At 36.3% G+C, this 7,129-nt stretch overlaps 1 pseudogene; it reads right to left on the bottom strand.

Annotated features, from left to right (window-relative positions):
* Window positions 1-255: 255 nt before the first annotated feature.
* LOC142629226 (G-type lectin S-receptor-like serine/threonine-protein kinase At1g67520) lies at window positions 256-6,314 on the bottom strand (annotated as a pseudogene).
* Window positions 6,315-7,129: the final 815 nt, after the last annotated feature.

Below are 7,129 nucleotides of genomic sequence, written 5' to 3'. Positions count from 1 at the left end.
CTCTAAGATGGACATTCTTTTTTATTTATTTTTTTTCACATATAAACAATAAGTATGAAATTTTGACAAACTCTTTTATATTTCTTTCAATACAACAAGGAAACACAAACTAATAATTTTAACAATTTATTACTCTAATAATTTCACAAAAGGACAATAAAAATTGGATACCATGGTCCAAAGATCATCCCTGATTGCATAGTTGTGGAAAGTCATACCTCTATCTTGCATCCATTCTAGAAATGGACAAGCCATTTACTGAATAGTTTTTTGACCCTTTTCTCTTAAATCTTCACTATTGACATTGCTTCCCATGAAAAATGCTGGTTTTTTAATAATTGGAAGTGGCATAGTTTCATTTTTAAGCGTAGAAATAACATCTAGAATTGTAGGTCTGTCTGCCGCACTATCTTCTAAACATGAGAGAGCCACGTGAATGAATCTTAGCAATTGGTGCGTAGGACATGAATCTTTTAAAGTTGGATCCATTATGTCTTTCCCAGCATCTCTTTGCCACAAGTCCCATGGCTTAAATAGGGCATCATTTGTATCAAAATTTTGGAAAGAGAAAAAAAAATTGGTGGAGAAGATAGCTAAATCTGTAATAAGCTTCGAAAACTTACTTATCCTACGAGGTTCAGTGGGCTATTAACATTATAGAAGCTATTGTTCTTCCTTTCGCTCACAATTTCAAGCATTAAAACACCAAAGCTGAAGACATCAGATTTTTCAGAGAAAATGCCCTCCATGGCATATTTAGGGGACATGCAACCACTAAGACAAAAACCAACGGATTAGTGGAGTTGTAAGACCAACAGATTCATTAACTACCAAAATAAACAAGTTCTAACTTACTATGTCCCGACAATTCTATTAGTATTTGCTTCTAATCCATCACGCTTGAAAATTCTTACCATACCAAAATCAAATATTTTGGCACACATGTTTTTGTCTAGCAAAATATTACTAGCTTTCAAATCTCTATGTATTACTTTTAACCTTGAGAATCTGTGAAGGTCAAGTAGTCCTTGAGCAATGTCTTCAATGATATTGACTCGTCTTTTCCAATCCAATAGATGATTTTTAGTTGGATCTGTCATGCAAGGAATAGTGAATTATGATGATTTCATTATGCTCATAATTAAATTGATGATATATTCAATGCAAAATATGTAAAATTACATAAGAAGAAAGTGAGAGTAATGCTAACCGAAGAGAAAAGAATCCAAACTTTTGTTAGGCATGAACTCATAAATCAACATCTTTTCCTCTCCTTGAAAGCAGCATCCAAGGAGTCTGACAAAATTCATGTGTTGGAGTTTAGCTATAAGAATAAGCTCATATTTGAACTCCACTAATCCTTGTCCTGAATTTCTTGACAACCTTTTTACTGCTATTTCTCGCCCCTCAGGTAATGCTCCCTATAGTTTATGCAACATCGATTATTCAACATTGTCAATCATAAGCTAATAACCATCTTAACTAGTTTTTTTTTTTTTTTTTTTGGAAACATACCTTATAAACTGGTCCAAAACCACCTTCTCCAAGCTAAATTTCAGGTGAGAAGTTATTTGTAGCTGTTGCAATACATGCAAAGCTGTACACTTTTATACTATGTCTTGCATTTCCATCTTTTCCAAGCTCATTTGCATCTAATACTCTATCAGGTGTTGTGAGCTCAAGTAGGTGTTTCTCTTCCCTTCTTTCAGTGTCAACTGTTTTGTTATGTAATATCAAAGTATTCTAGTCATTCACAAAAGTGTGCATAAAGTTTTGAACACAATGCAAGAAATAAAAATATTATTTGTGATTATATACCTCGTTGTCGATATATCCTCCATAAGCTGAAGGTGCCCAAGAAAAGCACAAGTATAGCAGTAACGATAACTGGTACAATCCATTTCTCATTTCCTTTATCATTCGATTTGCCTATTTCATCTGTTTATATGTACAAATAAAACCATATTTATTTTCCTTTCATGATAATGGTAAAAGATCAAGTATTATGTATCGCCTATTCGCCTCTCACAATCTCAATTTGTTTGGACAAAAGTTATAGTCGTTGAACATGTAAAAGGAAAAAAAAAATGATCAAAGGGCTACAGAAGATTCCAAGATTTGATTACAAAAGTCACTAGAAGCAATAGGTATAATAACCTACTTAGCGTTTTTTCTTTTTGGGCAAACAACCTACATACATACAAAACCTCGTCTTGCAAATTCTTCCACATGAACTTTCTCTATGAATGAACCTCGTCTGCAATATCTTGGAATTCTAATAATCAACAACAACGACTAATTGTCGAAGAACTAACTCTGTGGTTGCAAAAAAAATAACAGTTCAGCCGTTCAAGCTCAAGGCAAGAAACTCTCAAAAGGTAGTTCTGAACACTAAGAGAAACACTCAAAGGAGAGGAATTTGGACCTCTTTGGCTAAAGGAAATTTGGCTCTTAAATTTTCTCATGTATAGCAATGTCTATCTCTCTATATAGTAAGGGTTGTTTTATATAGGGAAATTTAATTTAAACAGGTGGAATGGCAATAAATTAACTCAAGCAAGAATTAAGCAAAGGTCAAGCAAACATTTGTTTAAAATTTTGATTGAGGGGGGGTCTACCAAACTCTATTCAAAGTTTGCTCAAGCGAGAACATTTTCGCTCAAACAAATCTTTAGAAGCTTGAAATTTTCAATATGCATCTTGACTTGAATTTAATAAAAACCAAACATGATTACATTACCATCCTCATAACACTTTGTTTTGACTCAAGAATTAGGCCAATAATCTAAAACCTAACAAAGGGAAAAATCTATGGCTTTTCTCAAGCTAGTTGATTTAGGACAAAGTTCACCACCAAACTAAGTTGGGAGGAATTTCCTCTAACCCACTACGTAATGATTCATAAGATCCTTCACGCGTATTATTTAAACTAGTCGCACAAATTAAAAATGTCATGTGACTAAATTGACTCTTAAACTAACTTCCATTTGCTATTATTGATGGAATTGAAATGCAGATATCATTTTATAATATAAAATTTATTTTTAAATAAAATATTCAATTTGAATTTTAATCTAATAAAAAATTATATTGAATTTGGGAAAAAAACCTCTCTCTCTCTCTCTCTCTCAGACACACACACACCCACACACAAACATGGATCCTTTCTGGTTCCCTAAAACCTTTTGGTTCTTCCAACTCTCAAAAACTCTCTAAGTTGACAGTGGTAAAGAGGAGGTGAAAAGCGGATAACATCAATAGTGAAGGAAGGAATGAGAGTGCAGTATTGTCTAAAACCTTGGTACTGAGAGAGCCGCTAGTGGAGATAGGGATGGCCAAGGCAATGAGGATATTGACGACCTTGAAAGATGTGTTTTGGAGGGAGTTTAAGATGACAATGGGGTTGAATGTTGTTGGAGAGGAGGGAGAGACATTAAGGGAGGAGGGCACTAGCAATTTTGATAAAAGGTGGTGGATCTAATCTGTTTAGTTGAGAAAATTTGGGAAAGTGAAATAGAATTTTATTTAATTTTAATATACCATTTTATTTAATTGATGCATTAAAAAATAGAAATGCATGCAACTAACTTGTGCTACTGAAATTAAACCAAAGTAAGTGTATGTTTGGATTGCACTGAAAACAGAAGACATGCGCGTCTACATTTTTTTTTGTGGGTCCCGTGAACCCTGTGCACTATTCATGGGATCTGCAAGTACAGAATTCAACAAATTTTACTTTAAAACTGGGTCTCACGGAATTATTCACACATTTAAAAATGATTTTGCTACAGTGTTTTCAGTTTTCAACAATAAGTAGTATCTAAGTCTCACTTATGGGTAGGGAAACCTAAAAACAGTGAAAAGATTAATTTGTAACTAACCCAAAGCCGAAGAAGTGTATACGTTTTGGCCTTTTAACATAAATTTGTTTTGACTAATGGTGTAAGAACATATTTCAAGAACATGGCTATATGAAGTCATGACCTCACTGTGACATCGCAATTAAAATTACAATATACATTATAGATATAACTAAGATAATTGAAGATTCATGTAAAGCATTATTTCGTACTCTAACCTTTATTTGAAGGATCTTCTTTCGTTAGAACATATTTTGAAATTAAACCAGAAGCACCATCATCAGGATTGAATGTTAATTTCCTTCGCAATACGAGCATCCAGTTACTACGTCTCCACTATAGCCCAGACAGTTACAGTTATTCCAGCAAAGAGCTCTACAATCAGCAGGACCAATGGTTGTATTGTGATCATCAACACTGCCCGCCTCATCCTGTAGTAGACCATCATCAGGACCAATATGTTTAAAGAATCCAGATTTTTGCTCAAACGTTTGGTTTTGACGCCTGCACTTTGGTTGTTTCCAACTCTCGCATCCTTCAACTTCCATACCGTAACCATGACAAAAACGCATCTTCATGATTGAAATACTTCTATCCATTATTGGGCCCCAGTATTTTAACTGCCATGCCGATCTTCGTCGTTTTAACGGGTCTACAATTGATTCAGATTCAGTGTCAAGAGAATAAGTGAAGTACTCCCCTTCTGCATCCGTATTGATAATGTAATCCTGACCTTTGGTGGGGTGAATATATTCAAACAAGGATACATTCTTCGGGCTGATCAGCTGCAGACCGCTACTCCAATAAGGTACCCCTCGCCGCTTGATAACCAATTTCCTTGTCTCGGGTTCCCACTCGAGTGTGAAGGCTCCTGGTGCCGGATCGTCAGATGCCAACCACGAAGTAAGAGACCAATTACGACCAGTTTTGTGATTGACACCCAATTTCATCCCAGACAGAAGCGTGTCAGTGGGATGATCAAAGCTTTCCCACAACCTCCTTCCAATAGAGCCATTGGAGTTCACTTCTGATACTACTAAGTTGCCAGTATCTAGTAGAGTAACACTAGTGTTTTCAGTTTCACCACCAGAATATATTACAAAAGGATCACCTTCAACTCCACTGGAATTGATCATGAACTTTCCCAGATGGTCAAGGGTAAGAAACGCTCTTGAATCATGTGAAATAGGTTTGTTTCGGTTGGCGATCCATACTACTGTGCTTTGCGTATAATCTGTGTACCAAATTGCCAAGTAACTGTTTTTTTTTTTTTTTTGTCTCCATGATAAGAAGTTAGGCTGACGAAATGGGTAATTTTATCAACCCTATCTATTTCCTCTCGATTTTAAAAGGATTGTATTTTGATAGGTCTAAAGAAAAGCTGCAAGATCCCATCATTTTCTCTCTCTTCCCAACCAAATATACTTAGTTCTAGTTTTGTCTCCAATGTTCTCTCTTTTCATCTTTCATTTTTTCACCAACCACTCTTAATATTTTTTTCTTTCCTCCTCCCAATTTCTAAGATGCTTCTGGTGCTACATCCTAGCTATGCAGACGAGCCAAAACAAAAGAAAAGGTGAAGAGGGGTGGCCTAGGCAGTGACAGTTGGCCGTGAAGGATGAGGAGTCCCACATGTATGTACCTGCATGTGATGGTGTAATAATAAATAAAGAAAAAGACTGGGGTCAAGTGGGAGATTTCGTGCCTGGATTGAGTTGATTTATCTTTTATCTTTTTGTCTATTCACTTGTCTTTTAATGGTTGACTTTCAATGACCATTAACTGCCATTAATTTCCGGATCCGGACCCTCTCTATTTTCTTTTAAAATGGAGAGGGTCTATTTCACGGTAGGAATTTATTTGAACATCATCAAAGGTTAAAAACCTGCCACCTCATTTAAAATGTAAAAAGCTTAATCCAATCACTTCAAACTCTGGTTAAATCAAGTTTAACTCAGCGTATTCTTTTCTATTGTCTTCAGATTCACCAAATCCAAATTTCAAAACTTTTCTCTCTTCCACCAAGTTGAATCTCCATAACCATGGCTACAACTGGAAGCCTTCGAGGCCCACCGACCACCACCGGCGGTGCTTGTCGGTCTGCCCTTCTCCTCTCTTAAGGTCCCTCTATTTTCACATTCTCTCAAGTCCAGCCTTGGCCAAGCTTCTGCTTGCCCCAACACCACCATCTTTGGCGATGCTTCTCAGCGGCGTCACCAACGCTGGTGGCCGTTGGATACCCTCTCTTCCTCCATAATTTATTTTCTTTTCTATTTTTTTCTTCTATTTTTGTTTGCTTTTTAGACACAACCGAAACCCATGGTTCCCATTTTGTTTTAGTTTTGATTAGTTTGATATTGAGTTTTGTTGATGCGTGTAAAGCCTGGTGATTTTGCTTGGGTTGAGTTTTTTTGGGTATGGCAGAATGCACTGTGATTACCTGGAAAGTGGCATGCTCGTAGGTTGCTATATGTATGGGTCTCTTGGCTGGTAGAAATATAACAATAGTTCATCTTTATCATTTGGGTGAATCTGGTGGTGATTCTCACCATATATACCACCACTGATGGAAATATAACAATAGTTCATCTTCATCGTTTGGTTTGGCAGTAGCTCAATGTCTATTTCATTTTAATGTTGATTTTGGAATTGCAGAGAAGGTGTCTGTGAAAATATCTGTTAGAAACTTTGAAACGATGTTAAGGTCACTGATGATAAAAATAACTGGGGTTTTTGTCAATTTTTGTTGTTTTGGTATGTGGGTTTTTTTTCCTCTTGTTTGCTCACCGATTTTGGGGTGAGAGGGATGAGATTTACGCTTCTAAGAATGTGACTTCATTTGTTATTAGGTATTTATTAGGGATGGTGAACTTTAGTGGCCCCATAAGTAACACCTTGCTCTTAGGAAGCTCCCCACAGCACAATGTGTATGGTAATGACTTCGGTTGGGGAAAACCCGTGGTATTGCGAAGCGGTGCTGGGACTAAATTTGATTGGCAATTACTTGTGTTTCCTGGTAAGGAACAGGGTAGCATTGATTTTGAAGCTTGCCTTTTTCCTGAGACTCTAGAGGCTATGGGAGAGGGTGTAGAGATGGAAAATGTGGCCACATAAACTTATAATTACTTATGGCCAACTATGGTGGCTTTACTTGGGTTAGTCCAAATTGGTTCATTCCAAGAACTGGATGATTTTCTTAATTTTTGGTTGTCTCACTACCACCATCAATTTACTTTCTTGGGATCTTTTGCTCAACATTTTATTGTTTT

The sequence above is a fragment of the Castanea sativa genome, chromosome 3 (genome assembly GCF_040712315.1).
Source record: "Castanea sativa cultivar Marrone di Chiusa Pesio chromosome 3, ASM4071231v1".
Taxonomy (NCBI): Eukaryota; Viridiplantae; Streptophyta; class Magnoliopsida; order Fagales; family Fagaceae; genus Castanea; species Castanea sativa.
Note: the sequence above shows the minus strand (reverse complement) of the source record. Positions and strands in the feature narration are given on the sequence as shown.